The 27,148-nt window shown below is 34.0% G+C and overlaps 1 protein-coding gene and 1 long non-coding RNA gene across 21 annotated transcripts in view; both read left to right on the forward strand.

The window, feature by feature from the left end:
- Window positions 1–27,148, forward strand: part of LOC140664251 (CUGBP Elav-like family member 1-A) — a 528,745-nt gene that overhangs the window by 369,104 nt on the left and 132,493 nt on the right. The gene's annotated exons all lie outside the window — the stretch shown is intronic.
- On the forward strand, window positions 7–25,667 carry LOC140664258 (uncharacterized). Its single transcript, XR_012046422.1, has 2 exons — window positions 7–5,838; window positions 9,789–25,667. It is a non-coding gene; the product is annotated as an uncharacterized lncRNA (long non-coding RNA).

Genomic DNA, 27,148 nt, shown 5'->3' on the forward strand with positions numbered 1-27,148 from the left:
GTAAGTGACTGAACAACTTTTCCAACCGCTTGCGATGCATACCAAAGTCGTTTAGATGCAATAAGATTTTGTAGTTAATGAAAAACGCGAGAGAAAGTATGCGAAAGATATGCACATATGTAATTACACTTTCAATATAAGAAGTAATGCATTTACGACGCCAGAGAGAATGATAAAACGTTGAGCATAGACCAAGATTAACTCCAGATGTGTTTGTGATATCAAATAAAAATTTCTCGAAAAATTGAATATATTTTACTCTTCATGTCTGTGTAAAAGGTGTCTACTCTCTGGAAAAACATGGAAAACCGGGAATATTCAGGGATTTCTTTTGCATCTGGAAAAGGTACCAGCATATATCGTGCAATTCTGTTTGAAATGTGTGTGAAACTAGCGTCTCACGTCTCACTTCGTGGAAACTCATTATTGAATTGAGAGTGATGATTTTATTTTTAATAATTCTACAATTCTTGACATATAAATTAAACAAATATATAGTGCTGGCCATTAAAAGAATAGGTCGGGAAAAAATAATGTCTAATGATGAGTGTAAAAATAAAGTCTAATAAGAAATGCTTAAAAAATTGTCATCAGATCAAATGAGACAACGTGAACTTTGCCGTCTCAGTTTGTCCCGTATAAATATATATATATATATATATATATATATATATATATATATATTTTTTTTGTTTATATATTTAATGTCTTAACATAACATTGGATATGAGCACATACGCTTGTAACTTTTAATACAGTAGATAAAAAAATGAAAATTTTATATAAATTATCTTATGAAAGTTATTCAATTTTTTTAGTGCATTTATAATCTAACATTGAAATTTAAGAGGCTCCGTGCTTTTTCTTTTGAATAAAAACATTAGAAAATGCATATAATAAAAGAATTTATTTTAGAGAAAGTTGTATTAAAAATTTTTGAAAATATTCTTTTTATTTAAAATTTTGACCAAAAATACCTGGAAAATCGGAATTTTCAGGGAATTTTTTTACAAGATTTGAGTAGACCCCGTAAACGGACATTTTGTACATTATTATCTTCAATTACTGCTAATTGCGATACGATAATTACGATAAAATATCATAGAATATGCCATAAAGAGATCGTATAGCGTAAAGCAAACGCGTTGTAATATATTAACACTACTCAATTAACGAATAATCGGAATATCATCTAGTTTTTAAAAATGATTCTCGAGGTTAAATTATGCCAATAAGTCCATTGATTGAATTAATTCACTCAAAATCATATTTTCAGCTATTACGATTAAACCGATTCATTAACATTTTCGATTTAATTGAATTTTCAATATACTTGACGTTGTAGTGCTTTGCTATTATTGATGTAGGATCAGGATGTTCTGAAATTAGCCATTACTCTGGATAATTTGATCTTTTTTGAATTTCGATCTACTTGAAAATCGATTAAAGCATAATAATCAAATAGTTCTACATGAATTCAATCACAATTCAATCTTTGTAATAGGTACTGCTTATTAAATCTACAATAATTATGAAAGGCGAACATATAGAAAATAAAAATTTGATAAGTAAATCAAATAAGTAAATTAAATAAATAAATATAAGAAAAAACAAACGTTTAGATACATATGGATATTCTATAACGTGAAATAAATTCATTTTTTTTGTCTCAATTGCAATTAAGAAAAAAATAATTACAAAAAAATTATTTTAATTTTTGGAAAAAATTATTCTGCAAACTTAATGTAAGGCCATGATAATTGAACAGAAATTTAATTTAAGCTAATTTTCTATACATATATCTACATCACGAGTTTTCTATGTATTTGCATCATAAAGAGAATAAAAAAGAGCATATATATATAAATCAATATTAAAATTTAGGTTGATAATTGTTGTTACGAGTCTTTTTTAATACATACAGCAATCGGCAAAAGAGAAAAGGGAGGAGATAGGGAGTGAGAAAGCAATTCTCGTGAGACTTTATGTCCGAATGCAGACGCGCTTGTAACGTAGTTGTCACTAAAATATGCACGTGCTCGCCAGTAACGAGCTTTAACGCTCGCTAAACGTCATCCGCATCGGCGAAAGTTTGCGCAATTACTTTCACTGTACAGATGACTTCAAGTTTGGCCGGTGCAGAAGTCAGGCGTCGCGTGATTACACGATTGTCCGGTACATATATATATATATATATATATATGTCTAGGGATATCGATTTCTACGCGTACGCCGAAACTCACCATGGAAATTGCCAAGCGTAATTACATTCGTATCGCTATAAAACGTACCTTGAAATAGCGAGAGAAGAGAAATTTTGAGAAATATTATATCATCAAATATTATATCGTCATAGCAATGGCAGTAAAACTAGATTAGGGTCATAATAATACGTACAAAAATTTGGTTTTGCGAATAGATATAAAAACAGAAGAGTTATTTTAATTGAAAGATTAAATGGTAACATCATTATCCTTTGTACATATAACGCTCAAAGTTTCTCGCGGTTTTTGAAATAATTTACAATTAATGTATGTATGTAAAGAGAAGAAAAATTTTAATATGATTTTAATCCTGCTTTCTAAAAATATATTTTATTTCTTAAAAAAAAAATATTGTAAAATTATATATACTTCTAAGAATTATTAGAAAATAATTTTCAGAAATTTTTAGTAACTTAAATAAAATGTTCAGCTTTATACGGAAATCGACGAATGCCATACGTATCTAATTTTATAATTCTTAGTGATTTAAACAGATTTTCTTGATGCAACAGGCTTCAGAAATCTCCAACTGATAAGTAGATCTATATGTAAAATGTACGCGATGCACTATCCGGAGTCGGAAGGCGTGAAACGTTGGGATTCTGAGAACTTCCGGAATAATTAATATGGGCGAATTGTAAACGTCATGCGCACCTGCAAAATTGATGGCGGCAGGCAGTACAACTGGGATGAAATTCGTTCCCCATTGTGAAAATTTAACTTGATTACCATGACGTAATGGTGAATTAATGTCCCGCTCGCGGGCCGTTTGTTTAATGCACCGCATTTTAGATTCGAAATCTCTGTCAACGTGAAGTTTCAATTTCACAATAAAATAGGTTAATTATTGTTTTTCAATAAACTTCTAGCTGATAATTGTGATATTGAACGACTTCTTCGTTTTTTTTCTTTCTCTCGCTAAATATTAGCTTTACTTATGATTTCTTAAATAAAAAAAACAGCCAGTTATCAATTTTCCGAAAGTTTATTAGTTTACTGAATGTCAGACATTCTACAGAGTCTCATCTTAAAGTGGCGAGCACTATCGGCTTAAATTATATTACTTAAATAAAAAGCGCACGCCGGAATAATACGCTCGACATAGCCAGCTTGCTCGTCTGATGCTGACTAAACAGCGAAACAGAAGGTAAATTCCACAATACATCGAGGCGCTTTATCTCACCGGTGGAAATAAAATGCGCTGAAATTTCCAGAAATTTTATATTAATTAAGCTGCGGAACCGAGCTTGGAATAAGCTCTACTAAAAATTAACAAAGAGTACCTGTAGCGTATGTTTGATTTACACGAGAATAAATTTAAACTTTAAATTATTCACAGAGGTACCCACGTAATGCCACGTCATGAAAAAAATTTTTCCGACTATTCCATTGGTGATTACGATACTATAATCCATTTTGTTCCCTATGCAAAATCAGATTTAATATCATTTTGTGTTTGACGATAAAATATTTTTAATCAAAGTAAAATACAAAAGGCATAATACACAGCCGTAACATGTAACTAAAAATATTTTTTTTTTCAATCTTGATTAATTATCTACTAGTTATACATAAGTAAAATGATCGACATTTTAATCGCATATTTAACGTTATATATGAATGCTTTTTTTTTTGTCGCATATCAATGTATTTCGTAATTGGGAAAAGGAGTCTCTCTCTCTCTCTCTCTCGAAAAATTTCAGGTTTAAATATAGTTTACAACTATACAGCCATTAAGCAAAACTGTGCTTTAAAAATGCCAGTGAAAGTTCTTTCGAAGTACTTTTTCCCGGCTTGCTTTTACTTACTTCATGCCTACTTTATGGCAACGATCTATCGAGTGGAATAAAAGTGCTTTACGACTAATAGGTAAAGGACTTTTCTGTTTTTAATTTTCTCGTTTGCAAATTATTTTCTCTACATTTACAAATTTGCATTCACACACAAAGTTATTTTACAAAAAATCAGTATAATTAATTTGAATATTATATTAATACTATATGTATAATATTACAAAAAAAATCTAATCATATACATATGTTTACTCTCGAAACATGAGAAAAAGATTGATTGAACGATGGAGTCATCTACTTCTAAATCAATACTACTAAAACGAACAACTCATGGAATGTTCAATTTGATGGGTCAATAAAAGACAGCAAACTCGTAGCAAACTCCTTTCATGCCCGATTAAAACAAGTGCGGAACCGTGTTCGCAATGAAGACCTTCGAGATTGCCATCGTAGCCAATATATCGGAATCCCGAAAGTGTCCGACTGCGCCGCTTCTTGTCGTAAAGTAGTGGAATTCGATACTTCGTTACTTTGTGAGACGCAATACGGGAACGAAAACGACGATAACGACAACGACAGAGGGATTTCTCGGCAAACAGAGAGGAGATGCTGCTGTCGCAGAATTTTCCGCGTGAAATTCCGTTGCCTTCCGCCAGGCGTTCCGAAAAGACGTCGGGAATATTTTAGTTAAATTAACAGAGCTCTCGCGCGCGCGTGGCGATGTTTTCCCTCTGTCGATTGCGAATTTCTCTTCGACAGGCTCCCCGTTGTCCTACTCGTTGTGTGCGTAGATATACAGTATACATTATCGTTGCGAGGCGCGCGTGTCTTTCGCATTTTCGTTCTAAAATTTTTTCGCCCCTCGGGATACTTTGCATGCAAATCGTTCAGAAAGTATTTGTCCTACACAAGGAAACGAATCGATCTCTTCTCTTCTTCCTCCTTTTCTTCGCCCTTTTCGTTCGTTATATTCAGAAATATATCCCGCTATTAATTACGTAGTCCTATTAATCGTCCTTAATTCGTGCCATGTTTACGTCCCTTGCTCTTTCACGTTAAAAACCGAACTTAAACCGCTATAGAAATTGGTTCTACTGTTTGTCCGTCACATTTAACGGCTGAAAAGTTTCGAAAGATTGATATCCTTCTTAAAGATTCGAGTTTATTACCATTTTTCGCGAAAATCAATTTCTTTTGTGTTATATTACTTAATAATAATATTTTGACGTTATTTAGGCGTATTGTCAATTTAAAATGTGCACAATTTATGCTACATTGAAATGTACAATAATTTCTCAATAGTGTGTTATATTATTGATTTTTTTTTACATTTTTTTTATTAATTCCATTTTTTTTGTATTAAAAATATAGAGATTATGTAAACTTTTTATTTTCCGAATTTACATTACTTTTTGATGACGTTAGCATATTCAGAGCAGATAAGAATAATAGATAATTTAAATACTTTAATCTAATTTCGAAGATTAATAAATTCCTTTTAATTTCGTTTAATTCTTACATTGGCAAGAAACATAAATTAGAAGCATTTTCTTTTAAACAATATCGTGATAATCCTTTATTTTCCACCTAACGGTTGTCTCTTTGTCTTTCGATCTTCCGGCTCTCCCAAAGGCTACCAAAATCGTGAAGAACACCAAAGACATCGTAGACCGTGCACTTCAGGATTACAAGAGAAACTTTAAACGAAACTCTGGCGCAGAAGTATCGCAAAGCTGCTTCCTAGTGAGCTTGTGTTCCAACATGTGCAAACCGGATTCAAGGTAGTTCTTGGTTCTTTTCGCAAGAGAGTAGCGGACTTTTCAAAGATAGATAAATTTTTGAAGTCACATAACGACTGATGCTGGCGAGGTGATAACTAAGTATGCCGCATCCTTGGCAAGTCAAAAAAGTTTGAGATAATTGCATATAAATTTCAAAATGTGAAAACAGAGGTGTCATTCTTATTAATTGCACTTTTTTCCAATAAATATAATTATTTTTATTTTAAAAGATGTTTTTAAATCAAGTTTAACTTTGCAACGTGATACGAAATGTCACAAAAATATTTGGCAAATAAAAATTAATAATTTTTACGTGTTATGTATTAATCGTGAAAATAATTCGTTAAATTCCCAAAAGTTTGACATTTGCGAAATCGTCATTACTAACTAATTTTCTCAACTATAAACAGTCTGAAAATCTTTGTTTCTTTCATTACTTTCTCTTATCTAAGTGAACTCATTTTCTGTTCACTTAATTTCATTTTGCAACACATTATGCAAGCACAAATAAATGAGATCTGTTACGAATGATGCAACTTACTCCTTATCCCATTTTTGTACACGAATTCGTGGTACCGAAATTAATTGCGGTGGCGGATCGATGACACCACCGGAAACAACTTTAATTAATTGGCAAACTGCTCCCACGCTAAGAACTGGCACGTGCTTCCAGTCGGCAAACGGCACTTGCTTAGTATTTCCGACGCTCGCTCGTCGATCACTCAGCTTTAATGACGCTTTCTGCCCTTTGTTCACCCTTCGAGCTGAATCCTACTCAGGATTCCATCCATGCTGCAAATGCGTGTAAATACAAAGATGGCTGGTACATCTCGCGCGAATTAATCGTCGTGGCGTGTTTTGCATTTCTAGGATACTCTCACCATTTTTTAACGCTTGAATCAGGCGGATTTACAGCAATTTGTTAATGGGGGGTATGCCGCTTCAGGTAAAATCGTAAAATAGATCACGGTGAAAAATATTTATTTTTTAGTAAAAATATTTATTTAAATTCCATTTTTACGATTAGAAAGATATATTTCACAATTTTATACAGAATTTCAAGTGTTCTTTTATTTATATTTTTAATAATAAAACATTGGTATTTTTTTTTTTTTTTTTTTTTTCAACAAGGGTATAATGACATTTTTGTATCACGTTGCAAAGTTATGTTTTGAAATATGTTTAAAAAGTCAGAAATTTTTTTTTCTCACAATCAGTGCCGAGAATTGGAAATATTCATTTTTATTTTAACTGTTTGTTCTTTAAAGAAAAGTGGAAGTTGTTACACGGGTTTCAAACGTCTTTTCTTCCCTTCCTTTTCTTTCTTCCCCAGAGATCACGAAAATACCAAATACTGGCGGATGATAAAAACACAAAAGGCGGACAAAACGAACTGCTTTAATTTAAAGTTGCGTACAGGATTTGGGACTTTTACTTTTTGAGTTTCCCCCCGACGACGAGGGCATTTCTCCCCACGATCTCGTCGTCGTTGGAATCCTACCGCCGCGAACTCGTTAGGTTTTCGTCGTAGGGAATTACGCGACTTTGACTAAAGCCAGTTAAAGTCTCGTCAGAGTTGCGACTAAACGGCTTCTGATCCCCGTAATCTTGTGGAACTCATGGCATCGGTCGCTATCGGTCGTAGTTTCAAAATTTCATTGATAAACGTCTACGTCGTTAAAAGATAACGTTTCCTGAAATCTTTACAAAGAAAATTGTCTGTCGAATTAGATACTTTATTTCAATTCAACCATTTCAATTGCTATCATACGTATATTATTATACGTATATTTTGCAAGACTTTATATATAATTTAAAAACGGCTAAAGCATTTCTCTTTTGTTAATTTTTATTCATTATGATTAATGTTTTCTCATAATTTACAATATTAAATATTACATTTAAGAAAAAATTTTAAGTGAAATTTTTACATATATTTGAAACAACAATTTAATTTTAAAATACATGTAATAATATTTATGTAATTTTTATGATAATATTAATCATAAAAATTTTTCGTTGACAAAAAAAAAAAAAACTTTTATGTCACATCTTCAAGATGGCCACAATATTTTGAAAATTACATTTGGCAATCTCTACATCAAATATAATGCAATAACAATTTTCTTGTTACGTCACAGTTTCTCAACGCGAGAATTTGTGCCTGGCAATAAACCCGACATGGCGAAAATCCTGGCTCTCGGCCAGGATTATAAGAAACCACGTTGCAAAGTTTAATTTCTCGAATCCTCGTCGAAAGTCTCATTTCTTCTTGTTTTGCGTTCATATATTTTTCTTCTTTTTTACGCCTTCTCGATTTTCGTTACGCTCTTAACCTTCGTTCACCTTCTTCCCTATCATCCGCTATTTCGCTTCTTTTTCCAACTTTCTCCTTTTGTTCTCGAATATAGAGCCGCAGGTACTTCTCGCTTCCCTTGCCATTACGCCGCAGCAAAACTGCCATCGATTGCGCAAATATTTGAGCGCTCCTCCTAGGGTAGACAGGAGAAGAAAGAGAGAGAGAGAGAGAGAGAGAAGAGAGGGAGAAAGAGAGAGGTATAGTTGGAGTGCAATGTAACCGTATTTCGGCTGATTCTGAAAGTAAGCCGGGTAAATTTGCACGGAGCTTATCTAACCACGGCAGGTGTCGACTACCTTCGAGACTTCGAGATATCCAGCTACAGCTAGAATGCCATATAGTTCCGACCATTACGCATGTTTAACGAAGAATCGTGTCATCTTGGCAGCGATTCATTGAAACACTTTCTCGTCGTGTTTAGTTTTCGATTAAATATTTATCTAAAACTTTGATATAAGCAAAATTGGTGGATTATTTTTAATTAGAACCTTATCATACTGAAATGTAAATAATAAGTATAAGATTCAAGCTATATTCAATGTACGCTAAAAAGACAATTTGATTACACGTTGCAGCAATCTATAGATTTCATATACAAGATCCTCTTAGCATTTGCATGCAGATTGCCAATTTCGTCTTGGTATTTGGTACAGTTACCGATGTAATGTCATTGTAGAAATATATAGATACAATTCTTGCAAAACTTTATTATACACGTACATTTCTAAGAATAATAACAATAAATATTTTTAAAAGTTTTATTATTTCGTATTAAGATACTTAAAACTGTTTGCTTTCGTTTAAATTGTCTCTTTATTAAATTGTATGTATGTCTTTAATGAAATAATTACATATATATTTATTTATATTATTATATATTTATTCTGTGTTTATATGTGAAAAACGTATTTTATATATTTTATGAAAAAATTAATTTATTTATATCTGTTTTTTTGTTCCGTGAAGAGACAGAATTTTGGATAGAAAAGTTCATATTATGTAAAATTATTGTGTTTGGACAGCAAAGTTCTGCTCAAGAAATTGTATCGTTTAAAGGGAGAAGAGCTTTATCTTTCAAGATAGTGGAAGCGGAAGAATTTATATATCATTTCAATAATATATCAAAAACATATTATAGTATTTTCTTTATTTTAGTTTTTTGTAGGGAGACTTTTTCCTTTCTCTCACGTAAAGATGCAGGGGACTGTATATATATATAGGCCCTTTTTCTACTTACCGATTCAAATATATTCCGATGAAGATCGTGCTGTGCGCACACGCTACGTTTCGCTCAATACACAAGGAGAACCATTGGATACAATGGCTTGGAACGGATCCCAATATTATCTCCCATTATGACGTACATCGGAATCTTCCGGGCAATAAGACTTCCTTTTGAATTTATGAGAGCGCGCTTGTAACGGCGACCGGCGTAACGGATTGCGCCGATTTATCACACGTTTTTCGCCTGGTCAAGTGCAACCATCTATGTATCAGATATAAATACAAACGTTTCTACAAAAGCAACAGCCCATCCGACAAAATCCAACGTACCCCGAAGCATTGAATCGCGCTCCGTTTATTCTTCCAGGTCGAAGAGACCGCAGATATGTGGCGTATATAGTGACAAATATATGTATTTCTGTCGCTATGCGCCGCACGCCGCCGCCGTCGCGTTTCTTCGATGCTAAGGAATCGCTGAAAATGGTTTTACGTTAGAAATAATGCGCTCGTGAACCAAGTGAGATATATGTAATATTATTTTACTCTTGCAAAGAGAAATGATGATAAAAAAAGCTCACAAAATAAGTTGAAATTTGAAATATTATATAACAATTTATTGTTCTGTAGTTATATAAATATACAGTTTATTCGATAATTGTACAAATAATAATAAATAGATATAAGTTGTTATTTTATAATAAAATTTCTCTACATTTTACTTATACCTTTTTTTTAATTTTGGAAACATTTTATAGTTATTTTTCAAAAAAATTTGTTGTTTCAAAATAATATTTATATATTAAAACTTTTTGTGACACTTTTATTAAATTTATTAAATTATAAACTTTATAATATTATACTGGATTATTTTTATTATTTTTGAAAAAATATTGTCAAATGCTATGACAGACACTACATAGATATAATTAGAATTATAATCGTATACTAAATATTTAAAAATGTATAGAAAATATAAAAATATATAAAAAATTTATAGAGAAGTGTCTTTGAAAGTGGAATTATTTCGATATATCTGATAAAATAACAAGTCAATTTTATTTTCTTGTTATTGATTATTGTAGTCGATAACTTCATTCCAGCATAAGCAATACGCTCTCTCAATACTTTTCACGAGATCTCCTTCTTCGTGAATGGCAACGGTATCGCTTGAATAAAGAAAAAGGCGATATCTTCACGCGAAAATGGGGTTGACCCGATTTCGCGGTAGAAACAGTAGATCAACTCGATCAGCCGCTCTTACGTGCCCCATTCTTTTCTTCAGCCTGAGTCTCGAACGAAAACTATCTGATAAAATAATATCGAGTCAGAGTCTTTTTTCTCTTTTTATCAGGACACAACCTGAACCACAGTGTACCCCCTTGTGACCTCTTACACAACATGTATTTTCAGAATCTTTTATTCAGATACAAATGCTTTAATAAATTTGGAATCATTTTTTAACAGAAAGTTAATAAGAGAAGCCTTATTTTTTTTTCTTGTTAGATTTAAAAATATTTAATATATAACATACTTGCGATTTATTTTGAAATTAACTTGTTCTTAAAATTTAATCTTTTATAAGTATATTTAACTCTCTAAACAAGTTAAGTAAATTAACTAAAATATATTTTCTTCTCGTATCTTAATACTCTTAAGCATAATTATAATTTGCAATGAAAATTACCCTAAAAAAAATTTCAATGAGAGACAACTTTACAACTTCTATTTGATACGTGACACATCCGTGATGAAGGCATTTTTTAGACATATCGTATAACATTCCACAAGCTAAAGAACAAGATAGAAAAACCGTGAGATGAGAAAATAACCATTAGTAGGAGTTGAGTATGTTTGACTGGGTTGCGTCTGCTCAGTAAAAAGTACTCGGGTATTCGCTAACTGAATGTGGGCTTACGGAGAAGCTTGTTGCTGGCAAAAGATTCGTCTTCCAATCTGGTGGCCGTTTCAACGAGACAGAGCGCGCACGGTCGAGCGTGAGAGGACACCGGAAAAAGGAATGGTATAAAGCGCGAAGGTACAGGCGCCAAATACAAGTAGGGCGTTGCTGGGGGGAGAGAGAAAGAGCGGAAGCGGAGTGTGGAAGTGGAGTACGACAAAACCTCAATCCCTTTAATGGAGACAAATCCCCCTCTGCGCGCACCCCCCCCCCCCCCACCGACGCACCGCCAGACAATTTGTAAGAGTATATCCCACCTACCCTGATATTAGTACTTCGCGGCTGGGGGTGGCTCGGGTAGCCAATCATCCAGCGACCTTTCTCACCTTCCTTACTTATCTTTTCTTCTTGCTCTCTCGCTCGCATTTCATTCTTCCTTTCTTCGACTTTTCCTTTATTTTTCTCCTCCTCTTATCATCCTCGCTTTTTTTCTTTAGCTTTCTCTTTTCGTATTTTCTTTCATATTTCTCATTTTACCATCTTCCCTACTGCCTTTTTTTCTTTTTTTATTCGTGTTTCTTTGCATCTTCTCTTTCTAGCCTGTATTCCTCTCATTTCTCTTAAGTAAATTCGACTCTACCTTACGTATCACGCCGTTCAAATTATAAAATTAACGAGTGGCATCCATCACGGGATATAATACAAAACATTAAGCCTCTCCGTGAAACTAAATTTTCGTGGGTCGTTCAATCTTGATTAATATTAAGCCTGTGCGAATATGTGACGCTCTTTGCAATTTCATATTTAACCTACTTGTAAAATTTGATACAATTTTCCAGGAAAGTTTAAATTATTGAGATTAATTTTTATCCTACTATCTCCTTTTAAACTTTCGACCGATTGTATTTCGAGAAACGTTTCTTTTGCATCTCTTTTCACTCTTTATTTCTTTTTGTGGTACAAAAGTTAAACTTTTTTATCAGTGTCACGCGAACAAAAGCGTTTGTCTAGCTTCCATTATCGCGCATCTGAGCAAAACTTCTTCATGTCACAGATATAATTAATCATTCGTGAAAGCACTCGACGCCACAGAACGATACACATATACACGCATACGCTCCAATACACAGACACACACAGATGGACACATGAAAAGCTTTTAATCATTCCAATATATTCCAGTAATCTGACTCATCGCGATAAATCGTTATTAATTGACGCTTCCTCAAAGAAGTCGAATCGCTGAATGCGACAAAAACTTGGATGTCTCTGCGAAAACGGTTCTTTAACATTCTGCACTTTAGAGCAGACATTCATCAAATATCGGTTGGCTTGAATAGTGGCTTCTGAAGATGACTTTAAACACAGTGATGAAGATAATCCTTTAAAGGATCCCTAAAGTAGGTTAGAAGTCCTTTAACGTGACGTAGCTTCGCTACGTGACTGTAAGCGGACTTGATGATTGGTCATCAGACAGGAAGCCGATAGTTAGAATTTGAGTTTGCTGGCATCGTAGATGCGGGTATAACACAGCGTCAACGCAGTTAGATTGGCGTCTGTTACAAGATACATTTTAGTTTTACGACTATTACATAAACATGCTAAATAATTTTTTTTCTTTTTGTCGCGCGATTTTTCTTCGCTGTTTAACACTGTTTAACTTTGTTACAACGCACAAACGCACGTGAATTGGTTTCGAAAAATCTGAAACGAAAAGACCTTTAATTCGAACGATAACATAAATCTAAGCAAAGTGGAGGATACGTTATTAAAAGCGCAAGTTTTATACTTTTTAATCTTGCTACTTTAGCACAATAAGAACAAATCATTGTGACAGGGTGTTTTCATATAACACCAGAAGCTTAGACTAGACGTGGCCCTTGCGGACTACTCAATCATCCCTCTTAATCCCGGACTAAGGTCTAAAGGACTAAAGGTAATCAAGATAAACTACTGTCCTGAGGGAATTTGAACCTCCAGTTGCTGGAGAGGACATCGAAGTAATTAATTCGTATCTTTCGCCTCTTATCGCGTGGTGTCGTCTCTCGAATGAAGTATCCGGTAAAATGATTCTTTGCTCATCGTTGTAAGACGAGATTACGATATAACGACATTTTCAATTAGTAAAGTTCTCCGATCGAATGCATTAACGATTAATTCAGACCGATTGTTTTGTCTAGATGATAATAATTACAACGTCTAAATTAATATTATCAATTTTAATAATTAATTGTTTTGAATGACAATTATAAAGTTTATTCATAAACTTGTAAATTTATAATTTTGAAGAAATATTTGATATTATCATGAAAAATGTATACATGAAATAACTTTTAGAATAAATAAATAATTTTGTTAGAAGATGTATGTTGCGAATGTATTAAAGATTTATAAAGATTACTTTTATGACGAGAATAATAAATCATATATTCATTATTTTGTAGAATTCTTTAAAAATGCTCCATTTACTTTTCTGTCTCTCTACGCTATTACAAAAATATTCGCTAGATAACGAAGTTGTTAAAAATAATATCTTCAAATCATGACGCGTGCGCGCGCGCAAAAAAAAAATATCACGGATACTGAATAAAAACTTTCAAACTAAATGCTTGCTTTGCGCACATTCAATTATTAAATTGCAATAGAATTATTCGGTCTTTCAAATCATTCATTTTTTCGCATTTTTATCACGCTAGATTTTTTTTTTTTTTTTGTCAAAGCTTTATTTCAAGGGCTCGCCACGTTTTTATCAAAGTGCTGTGTGATCGGGGGGGGGGGGGGAGCACTGGAATTATAAGTGGACCGTAAAATTATACGACATTAATGTGACCGATATACGAGATGTGTACACATAAAATTTGCCCCTCGACACGGGATATTTTCTTGCCTTACGAACGTGTACATCGCGCCGGGTAAGCTATTTGCCCATTTCTAACCTGGTAAGAGACGTGATATTTTAAACGTCAACTTTACAGTATTATAGAACATAAATACGTGGGCCGATCATAATCTGCAAGTGTGTTTATAAAAGAATATGCGTCATCTAAACTGGCAAAATTGAATAATACTCAATACAACAAGTTGCACAAGGCATTTTAAAAAACTCTAAATAAGTAAAATAGTTTAAGTTTTTAAATATTTTATGTATATGTATATATATATATAATATTGACATGTTTTCTATTCTGTCAAATTTTTTAAAACTTTACTAATGTAGTGAGAACACTCTGAATTGTTTTCATAAAATGCTATCTTAACAAGAGACAAATTTTAATTTACATGAATATTATTATATATGTTTTACTTCATATACAAACTTGTGTTATCATACATATATATATATATATATATATATATATATATAGAGAGAGAGAGAGAGGGAGGGAGGACAAGAAATATTTTCTTATCTCTTTTATACATTGAAAATACATTTAGTAAATTACGTTCAAATGAATACTTAATTGTTTATCATTAGAAAAGGAAGGCAGAGCTCTGCGTGAAATAATGGTCAAAGAACATTCTAGATCTGCCGGTAACTTTCATTGGCTTGTTGGTGATTGCGTGCCGTAGATTATTCTCAACGGTGCTTAATGCGCTCGTGTCCCACAGAAATTACACCCCGCGTCGAAGTGACCGATGCGCGCGCGGTGGATGCATAAAACCCGGTGCACGGCACGGCATGTTTAAACGCGTCACGAGATATTTTTGTCCGACTGCATTCGAAACAATTGCGTGGTAAAAGTGCACGTCCTAGAATTTATCGCGCGACACCGATATTTATTTGTCGTGCAACGTACGGACTGCGATAAACGGAATATCAACGCGGCTCGACATCGAATATAATAGAATTCTTCATTATTTGTTTCTCGTGTAATTACCATCAAATTATTATATTCCTTTCATTTTTCTCTAATTATATTTTGCGCTTATCTATTTTAATTTATATAGTATTAAAAGATGTATTGAAGAAGAGAATTCTCTTATCGAATTTAATTTTGCTATCGATTTTGTCACGTGTTTCGGTTGCGTTTAGTAAATGCCGATGTACCTAATCGATCTATTCGACAGATTGCGTAGCGCTTCGCCGACACATGATCGCATCGACACGCTCCGCGTGGCCGACAAAGACGGATCCCTTTTAATTTCGCGGTTTGGACTCGTGTCGCAGACGGTCGCAGCCGAGCGCGACGCACCGCAGGAATTCATGGTACGTTAGAAAATCCCCGGTGGGATTACGAGGCTTGACGAAGAAGAACGGCGGTCGGCGAGGGCGAGGGTGAGGGTGAGACAACCGGATGGCCGTGGAGCAAGTGGAAATTCCTGGCGGCGAAGCTAGCCTGCGAGGATATTTATATTCCTGGCACCTATCCCCCTGTAAATCCCTGGCCAGCAATTAGGGCTGTCGGCCTACCAGCAGTCCCGTTTCGTCTTGTCTCACCTCGTCTCGTCTCATCTCGTCTCGTCTCGTCTCGTCTCGTCTCGTCTCATCTCATCTCATCTCATCTCATCTCGTCTCGTATCGTCTCATCTCGTCTCGTCTCATCTCATCTCGTTCCATCTCCAATCGTGCTGTCTTGTCCTACGCGTGTCCCTCGCCGTCCGGCTCCGAGGTACAACTCTGCAAGCTTGTAACTCTCGGTGATCGTTAGCGCGAACTATCGTTACCTGGGGTGGCGGACGGCTGGTTCTACAATCTACCCCTTCTACCGTCGTAATCGTTAACCACCCCTCTCATCGCTGCGAAATACAACCAAATTATCCACTCTCACCCCACCGTACTGTATCGCGGTATAATGTCAGATTCGTCACTCGATTCCTGCTTTCGATAAATCACGACCGTTATGATGCGTGCAACCGCACGTGCGAATAAGCAGTCTTTATTGCGAATTGGTTTTTATTTATGGGTTTTTGAGAAATGCAAAGATAATTGTACACAGGGATAATTGGCGTGCTAAAAGATATAATGGACTAATCGTAAGCTATTGAAAGAATATACATTTATTATACATTTTTCTTACATAATAGTATCAACTGAATTGCTTAAATTTAATTAAATTTTCCAAAATATTTGAGACAATTTACTTTTTGAACGTTACTAAAGGCAAAGTAAATTTACAAATTTTGCATTTGTCCTCGTTTTCTCTTGAACCAACCCACTTCATGTTCCAACATTATGCGGATATGGCTTGGCTACTCATTAACCCCCCTCATTGCCGCAAAATGTTCCCGAGTTACCAGGGTCTCCCCTCGCTACTCCTTCTCGCTACACGCTTCGAGCACGTTGTATGCACTTGCACAAAGTGACGTCAGATTTGTCACGTACGCCGTGACGAGAAGTTCCGGAGAAGTTTTGGCCACGCGCGGTTTATACCACGACCGTAATTTGTTCGCGGACCACGTGTCTTTATGCCCTCAGACGGGTCAACTACCGACTCGTTAAAGCCCCTCACGTGCCCGTAAAATGTTACCTCGATTGTCACCGTCGTCTACGCCGTCCTCGCACGCAACGTAACGACAAAGTCGACACCTGCGCCCGCATTTAAACTTGCCAAGTGTTGAAAACGCAGCGCTTACAACCACGAGGATGAGCCTATGCCAGCCATTGCTATTTTTCAAACTCGCACTATTGTCATTCGCAAATTCGTAAGATTAAATCTAGAACATTCACGAGAGACGACTATATAATTAAAAACTAGAGTCAAAAATAAAAATAATTTTATTTTTATGTTATTACATTGTTTTACCATTATTATCTCATTAATCTTTTATAATAATATAATTAGCTCATTTTCTTTTATCAAATATAACATCTAATTTTATTTAATATAATTTAAAATTTATTATTAATTTATTATTGAATACTTAAAGTGTGTTACTATTCAGAATACTAAGATAATCGTATGCAATTACAAGATAATTCTACTACTGATAGAAGATAAAATACATCGTATTACGGAATAATGAACAAATGATAGGATAGGTATGTCCGAAGTACGAGAATCGCCCATGTCGCTTGTAATAATCCCTCGCGTTAAGTCTTATCTCCCAATGTCTTAACTTTAACGTAGGAGCGAGCCCATGGAATCACGCGACGAGATATCTCGTCTATCCGTTCGTAAAACAAAACGCGATAAAACGAGGAAAGTGGGCGTTATTTAAATTTGTCGGACGCGTTAAAAATATTTACGAAAATAGAAAAGCCAAGAGAAAATAGAGAATCCATTATTTGCCGCGATTCGTCCCCCACGAATTCATATTCGTCAGGGGGGTGGGGAGGGGGGAGGGGGGCAAAGCGAGAAACGAGAGTACGAAGTAGAGCATCGCCAGTTACCTTTCCTCTCTCTCTCTCTCTCTCTCTCTCTCTCTCGCAGCCGATTCCACTTATCCTTTCTAGCGAGAAATTATGCGCGATCCCCGCCGTTATGTCCCTTTAATGGAATTAAAGTGCGCTAAACGGCACGTGAAATCGGTCGGCCTTTATCGTCCTGGAGACGACGTCGCACCGTTTTATCGCGCATCGAAGCGTTAGGGGTTGCATGCGGCTGCTCGCGCGATAAGAAGAGTCGAATACGTGAGTCGGGAAAATCGGCGCCGAAGTGGCTTCGAGAGGCACACGCGGCCGCTCGAGACTCAGTTTGCAGCTTTTTCTTCATCCTCCTTTTTTTGTTAGAATCGCGATCGACGCGCAAGTCGTCGCTTTTCAATGCAGTTGTACCGCGGAAAAATGCAGTAGCCGATCTCCTTTTATGATTATTGAAATTTATTTGGTCGAGAGGTTCTTTCGTCTTTTTCAGACAATAGATATATCGACGACAGATCGTAGTTGAATGTGGAATCGATTTTTCATTTTAAAAAATATGTTCTCTCTCTTTATACAAAAAATATTATCTATATAAAATAGCTATAAATAAATCAATTTTTGCTAAAAACTAGAAAATAATATGATATTTATAAATATCTTATATATAATGTTAATTACGTTAATTAAAAAGATATGAAAGAAGAAGGAATAAATATTTTGTGAAGTTTTTAATAGGCTAAATAGCTTTTTACATATTTTCGAATTTGTTTAAAAAAAAGGCTGTGTTATGATTTTAACAGAAAATAATAATTTCGAATAATTTCCACTCCATAGAATTGTTATTTACATCTATTTACGCCGTCTTGGTAGTGATTTAGTGAATCGTAGTAAAATAAAGCGCGGAAAAATATAAATCTGCCTGGCGTTATCGTGTATATCCTGTGACATCTTCTCGCAAAACTTTTAGTACGGAATTCGGCACAGAAACTACAAAATACAAAATTAAAACGTCCCTGTTGCTGCTACCAGATCGTCCGTCGGAGTCTCGTAAAGATCTCCAATCGCGTTCTTCTATTACACGCATATTTCGAGAACTTATGATCCGAGAAAATCTGCAAGAAGTTTGAACTTGGCGAACGCGGCTATAAATTCAAGCAAGTATCTCCTCATCTATTACTTCAAGACGATACTTTAAAAAGTCACGAAGCTACCCGTTATCTCTCGAGTGGCGCGTTTTCTCGCTCAGTTTTCAATTCCGAGACTACATAAAGATTTCGCTGAGTCTCGTATTCTAGCCAATGCAAGAACGTGGATCACGAACTTTGGAGAACCGAGACTGTTGCATGAAATAAAACAGGGAGAAACATAGTGCATTTATTTCTCAAGCTTGTTTGTTCAAATTCTTAATTTTTTTTTTTTATGTTTAATAGTTATTTAATTATATTCGAGTAAGAAATATAATAAAAAAATAACTTTTGCAACATTAAAAAAAATGTTAAATGAAATATTATATAAATAGTACATATGATAATAAGATTATCGGAAAACATAATTATCAAAAATAAAATACAAATTGATACTTTAATACTGTTCTTCGACTCTCTCAATGACTTCTCTATGAGTTGTTATCCCTCTTTTGTGTCGTTTCCCTATGCGCCCTTTTGTCAACCAAATGGTTGAAGTTAACAGCACTTATGTCGGGGATACATGCTACTTGCCAAACGGTACGCTTGTTTATTTACGGGGCTGCTTAAGAGCAATTTGTTTTCTCTTGAAAAGGGCTGGCCTATCTCTCGTATAGGGAACGTCTCATAAATCACGATATAAATCAATTGTGTTCTACAAAGCCTCTGCGAAACACTGAAATTTATGGTGGTTTTGGTAATTCGAACGCCGTATTTCCATTATATCTCCGATGTCATTAAAATTGTCGTTGCGGATTAATTAAAGATATATTTTTACAAAAAAATTTTTATATACAATTTATTTATTATTTTAATTTTAAATACTTATTTATCTAAAACTAAAACTTTTTATATAATTTTTTTTACATAAAAAAGCTTTTAATTCTAAAGTATCTTACTATTCACTGAATTTTAAATAAATGTCACTTAAAAATAGAATTTTTGTATTTAAGACATAATTTGAAAAAATGTAATACAGAAAAATTTATATAAAATAAAAAAATAGCGTCAAAATTTTATCGGGAATTATTTTTAAAAATGGGTATGTAAAAGTTCATGTCCTATGTATCTTATACCATCACGCACAACCTGACATTATTGTGTACGTGATTGGTAATTGCCTCACGTATCTAGATGAAACAAAAATAATTGTCGTTGTAGCACGAAAATGATTTATCTCTCTCGCTCCGTTGTTGCATTAGTGTCGTTCAACGTATCTGATAGCGTGTCGGTTGTTACACAGCATTACGTTAACTGGGAATGGTTCGATTAGCAATGTAGATCGCGAATGATCGTCTCTGCAATTTCCGCAGATGATATGGTTGGTTGGACAAATCATAATTGTTCACGAGAGAATGAAAATACGCGTGTCATAATAACATATCACAGCTTACCAAGCGTGAATTATATTCTCGCGAATTATGATAATAAACACTTGAAAATCTGCGATTATTATGATTAAAAAGACCCATACATTTTCTTGAAATATATACCGATGAAAAAAAATAAAAATTAATAAACTTAATCATAAACAAAAAATTATCTTCTTTTATTTCCTTCCATGTAGTATTATGCTTGTCTCATTTATTATGCATTCAATCCATTAATTTTATTCAGTATACTTCTAATTTTATATTTCTTGTCAAAACCAAGACTTGTTTAAAAACTGTGAACATATATAGTGAGCTTAATATAATAGTGAAAAAAACTGCGTTTTTTAATTAATATATGTATTTATATTCCTTTTTACGTAAGGAAATGTATTTAAGAATATACGCGAAGCTAGTTGCACACAATTATTTTCTTTTGATATTATTATCGCGGTAAAAATCTATTATGTATGTGTAGATTGGAAATAGAAATTATTATATACATTTTCGATGTACAATAATTTAATCAAACGAAAATTTTTAATTTTCTTTAACAAACTATTAAGTTAACTAAATAAATTTTTTAATGATATCACGCAAATCTTTAAAAAATCAAAAAGATATGAATCTCAACTTTTGTTTACGTTGACTAATCGGTAAATTACTGCAGAGTATTCATTCACGTTTAAGTTGAATGAAATTAATATGGCACATTGCTGGAATGACGTTTCACTACTGTTGGGCGCATCGAATGCATAGAGCGAGCATTCGACCAATAACGTTTATGTCGTCACTTTGATTTTAGCCAGTGATGCAATCAATTCATCAATTATAATCCTAATCATAATCTACCGTGTATTATTTCTTCGATACTAAAAGTGAAACTCGTTATTGTATACCATACAATGGCGTCAAAGCAGTGCTTGTAAAGAGAAATTCTCGCTCTAAAGCAACGTCACATCTGTTAACAAAGGCACAATTTGGTCAGCAAATGAAATAAACCTGTAAATAAAGTCGTGCAAAATAGCTTTGTAATACAGATGATGGCTCATTCTCGCACATTGAGAAATTCTATGCATACGCGAACGTACGAGCAAGAAATGCGCAGCAATAATAGTAGCCGCTTATTTTCGCGCGAATACGTAATGTTTTATTTTTATTTTTCATAAGATTTGGATGCTGCAATTTTTTACTTATTACTTATCATAATTCATTTAGAAAAAATATGCTTAGAAGCATATGTTGAATATCAATATTGAAATAAATCAAAGATCTATTCTCAAGTTTTTTTTTAAATATAATAAAAATTTTTTATAAGTTATGATAAAATATCTTTACTTTTTCAAAAAGTGCTTTAGAAATGTATTTCAATTATTGGACTTTTTTTATGTATGTATTTTAGATATCTTCTTTCGTTACATCGTATATATATATATATATATATATATATATACAATATTTCAGATCTGATTAGTTAACTGTTAATCGGTTTGAAATCCTTGTACGGGAAACAAGCGTATGAAACGACCGTATTGTCACGAGCTATGCGCAAGGAGCATTGAGAATAACTCGAACGAAGGGTCGAAACGAGAAGGGTTGGATGAGTGGAAATAGCTTGTTGCATTCAGACGAGGATAAACCTTAGCTGGCTCCATCGTGTTTACTTTGTAGAACGGCTCGCTGGTATTCGGCTTTATAGCTATCCTCCTGTCGGTATTGCAAAGTCATAGCTATCCTCCTGTCGGCACTGGTTTGACCGTTTGTAACCAACCCTCCCGCCGGCGCTTTTATTCCGTCAGTGTCCGGGTGAATTGTATCGTGAAATATGTAAAGAGAAGCGCAAGGTGGAAAGGTTCATTTCACTCAGCGAAAATGGAGACGGCAGGTTTCCCTTTCTTTTTCTTAAAAGATCTTCAATTTAAGTGATCTGATCCTGCCTTTGGGCCCACTATATAATACAAGAAATTCGTTCTCCATTTTTCTGCTCTTTTTAATCCGCAAGCATTTTTCGAAAGCTTTAATAATAAAATAAAATCATCTTAATGTAGCACACATGTAATTTTATATTTACGAATTTTATATTTACAAATTAATTTTGCATTTCAAAGAAAGATAGAAATTAAAAATTAAAGTATTTATAAACCACACATGATTGCGTTTCGGTACTTTTTGTTTTCTAGAAATAGTTATTTATCATGAGAGAAGAATTTAAATTCTCTCTCTCTCTCTCTCTCTCTCTCTCTCTCTCTCAATATATCATCAATATCTCATATAGTTTTGAAATAGTATCGTGAATGAATAAAATGTTGCTTATTTTACTAATGTGAATTGGCCTTAATATCAATCTGTCGCATAAATGCACTTCGTCAGATACACGTTGTGCTTTATCGATGCAGTCGAGTCAGTCGACTAAACAATGAACGTCAAGTTTCGCTTCTCGTTTCATCATCGAAAAGCCATTGTCTGCCATTCACGTATCGTTGAAGACGAAGCAAACAAGATGGTCGACTTGTAGTCTCCCTCCGTTTCAAGATCGTATCCACGACTACATCGTCGCACTGCGAATACCAGACGAGTGATTTCAAACTCTCGTGATGTACGAACGGAATCTCGAACTACGTTACTTCGGCGCTCTTTGTAGCAAACTCGAAGGTGCACTAAGATCACAGAAACGACTCGGCACTTCGCGAGGCGGAAAAGTAAGTTGTTTGAAATCAAGTCGAGATCTTTTCTCCCTCCTTTCTTCTTTGTAGTCTCTCAGTTGATTTACCGGCTGCCAAAAAGTTCACAAAAAAATTCTAAGAGATTAATAAAAAATTAGCAAAAAGGTCGGAACAAAGATTAGAGAAAGATAATTTGTCTTCTTGTAAATCTCTCTCTCTCTCTCTCTCTCTCTCTCTCTCTCTCTATCATTACTTTGTTTCGAATCGTCAGTTATCCAAGATTGTCAATTAAAGATTCAATACATATTTTTTTATTAAAATGCAACCTATTGTAAGAGAAAAAAAATATAAAATAATTTTAATTTATTGCATTTATTCTTATAAATTATAATTACTCTTCTTCTATATTATATATACGTACAAATTTATACTACAGTTATTTAATAAGACTTATAAAATATCAATTTGTTATTTTTTATACATTTCTAATATAGTTCCAAGTCGTGATCATTCGCTGTGTAAAAAAATATTATATTTTATTGTGAAAAAGAAAAGTATCATTTATTCTATTAATATTGAAATTTCGATTAACGATAGACAAAATTGCGGGGACTACGAGCGTTGTGGGAGAATCGAGAGGATAGTGTTGCTTGTCGACTTATTAAATTTACCGTGCCACAAATTCCAGTTTCGAGGAGACGGTAGATTTTGGGTCCGCAGCCGGCCCGCGTAACACCGGCTGCAGACTCTCTTCTCTCTTCGCGGTAGACGGAGTATAATGTACAACTTCGGGACCGCCAAATTCCCTCCTAAATACCCCGCCTAACTAGCTTACTGGCTGCAGTCGGAACAGGAGTGCTGCCAGCGGTGCCAGGGGCTGCTCGCTTTTCTCGGGCTTACCCGCGCACACGTGTACCACACCACGCGAGTTCCTAGGATCTGATATTACTTGGCGAATATCTCGTAAATACAAGTACCGATGTCACGTTGCCGGGCGTTTCCAGAATGCCAGTTTCAATCACCGATTAAGTTTGCCTATTCGCGGAAAATTATTGTTGTAGAAGTCGGTTAATGCCTTTAATCTTTAACATTTCTTGGCATGATCGCAAAGGAGGTTCAAAGCCTCGCAAATAACTTGTTCTCAAAAGTATTGAAGACGCAATACTGAACTAAACACGAATATAAATACAATCCTTTTGAATTTGTTTATTCACTGAAATAATGTTTTTTTGATATTGTCCATTTAGACGAAAAGAAGAAAAGAACAGGAAATTAAATTTTTATTTACTATTCTCTGTTCATGAACTGTAAAAAGAAGAAACATTCTCTTACTTTTATTCTCACTAAAAAATGAACGTAAATAGAAATATATTTTATAGATCTTGCGTAGAAATAATACAATAAATATTTAAAAAATAAATTTAAGTAAATTAGGGAGAACTAAAAAAGAGAATAGCATTTTGATGTTCAATAATATTAAGGTGATTCTACATTATAATAGGTATGCGCCAATCTCGTTAAAAAGTGTAACGAAAGAAAATCTTGAGCATATATGCTTAGAGTATATTTTTGCTCTAAACTATTTAAGTTTTTGAGCCGTTAATGCACCAAGTCCTACGTTCCTGCGTAATAAGGTCACTCATCGTCTTTTGCAAAGTTTGCCGTTATGTTTTCACAAATATCCTCGTTATCTTAACGATTCTTGTAGGTCTTGAATTTTTAGTTGGATGTAATGTCTTGAAAAATAAAAGTGTACTCTTACTTTGTCAAGAAACTTTCTTGTAAAACAAGTTTATCTTAAGATTTCAGCTTCTTTTTCATTTTATTCATACATAAATTAAAATATAATTATAATAAAGAATTAAGATTATACACGGGATATAATTCTAAAATGCTGAGTGCGTTCTATGTCCGTCAATTGTCATCATTCTTTTTTCAAAAGAACGTCTTTATCAGTTACACTTTTCCAATCTCAATTTCTGTCTTCCTGTCGAGACGACGCAGAAAATGTCCTCGAAGAGATACAGCAATAAGGGTTCTGCAGATGAAGGGATTCCAAGTGACCGAAACCTCGTGCAGTTCATACCATCTTAACGAACTTCGAACCGCTCTTAAAATGAAAGGGTGATGTGGTAAGGACAGAGGTAAAGGCGAAAGGTTGATCGGACGGAGAACGAAAGGGAGAATTACTTGACGTGGAGGCTACGAGACAGCTTGAATACGGATAGAAGACAGGGAAGACAGGGGAAAGGATGCGAGAAAGAGGAAAGACGGCCTGCCATCCGACCGAGGACCAGAGAATAGAGAGACAATACAGTCAGCAGCAGACGCGGCAAATTGCCCGTTAATAATCCGCATGAAGGCGGGTTGGGGGCAGAGAACGGGAGGGGCGGGAGGGGAGGGGGTAGAAGCGAGGAACTGGTTGCACAACCCCGTCTTTCTCGTTTTCGTTGGATGAAGGGCGCCGGATGAAATATTCCACTCTGATCCGATGTAATTGCGACGTCGTGCTTGAAAATTCTCCCAGGCCTGCCCTGCCTCCTTTCCCCTATCGCTATCATCACAACTGGTGTTAGTCTTTCTTGTTTTCTCTCTTTCTCTTTCTCTCTTTAGTATGCTGCTTCCATATTTTACTTCGATTTCTTCAAATGCGGTTTTGTATGAATTATTTTATAAACCGTGCATTTTTTCCAACTCACAAATTTTAAATGAGAAACGGAGGAAAATGTGAGCGCTTTATAATGTATAGAATTATAGAAATTATGATACTGCATTTGAAAGAAAAGAAAGAGAGAGAGAGAGAGAGAGAGAGAGAGAGAGAAAGAAAAAGAAATGAAACTTTATTTTTAATTTTATATCAATCTGTGTTAACAAAGATTTAACTCAAAATCTAATTATTGGGATATTTAACGTTTGAATATTGCAGCAACTGATAATTGTTAATTAATTTTGGTTAGAGAAAATGTTTTAAATCAATTAGAATTCAAAAGAAGTTGGGCAATGTCTGAGTTATCCTGCACATGTGTATCAGATCAAGGGGTAAGCCAGGCTAGGATGGCGGTGGCGTGCTTATCACGCTACGTCGGTTGCGGTCCTGAACGGATTAGATCTCATTCCTGTTTGGTTCCTAGGCGAATTAACCCTCCAGTAATCGATGAATATCTGAGGAGAATGGTAATTACGTATGAAACATCTTGCAGTGCTTTTGGTGCAGGACATTTAAATTACATATTGTTGTACGATAAGGAACTATTTCTGAATAAATGTAGCACATGTGCACTAAAAATGGTTCACATTATTGGTAGAAGCAATTAAGTTTTTTTTAAAAATAATGTATTATATTAAACAATATATATTAATAATTTACAACCATTATCTTTCCAAATAATTAAACGTAATCTTTCAAAAGTTTACAGGATAATATGAATTTTTATTAGCAACAAACACTTTTAATATAAATCAATTTTAATTTAAAATTTGATTTAGATAACTTTTATTTTAATAGGTACTTTATCGAGTAATAATGTTTAATTATTAAGAGAAGTAAAATAAAAAACCCATTAAGAAAGATAATACAATCAGCGAATAAACTTAGAAAATATTCTAAAGTATAGATTAAAACTCAAATTCATAACTCAAGTTACAAAAGTTGTATTTTCGTCTATCGAAATTTGCTCATGATCCGCCGATCATGTAACATTATTACGTAGGAATTAATTTACAATAGTAATCAGATACTAATAATCTAATGTGAAATGATGATTCAAATGTGCATCTCGGCGTGAATTCGGTTTTGCACGCGACGCATGTACATTACACCCATCATAACATTAATTACTCAAACGAATCTTCGAAATTAATTACATCGTTGTTAATTTCTTTATCGTTGAAATTATCAAATTAATTATTGTCAGACACTATATGTTGAATTTAATTTTCATATTTTTCCAAGCTTTTTCATTATTTTTAATCAATTATCATGCTCGCATCTACGTTTATTATAAAATTAATAATAAGACATCTGATATATACATGTTACTTCTTCAAGATCATTATATCGTACATTTAGACATATAAATTTTTTAAATAAAGGTGAATAAAAAATTAATTTTTAAAACATTGACATATATTTTATAAGACTTTTTTTTAATTATAATTGTTAAATTAACAAAAATTTATTTTTATACTTTATTCTTCTTTTTGCATAAAAGAATTAGACAACAACATGTCAATTATGCTCATAAAATACAAATAATTAAACTAATTACTTCAAATTTTAAAATTAATAAATTAAAAATGGAGTAAATTAATA

The sequence above is a fragment of the Anoplolepis gracilipes genome, chromosome 3 (genome assembly GCF_047496725.1).
Source record: "Anoplolepis gracilipes chromosome 3, ASM4749672v1, whole genome shotgun sequence".
Taxonomy (NCBI): domain Eukaryota; kingdom Metazoa; phylum Arthropoda; class Insecta; order Hymenoptera; family Formicidae; genus Anoplolepis; species Anoplolepis gracilipes.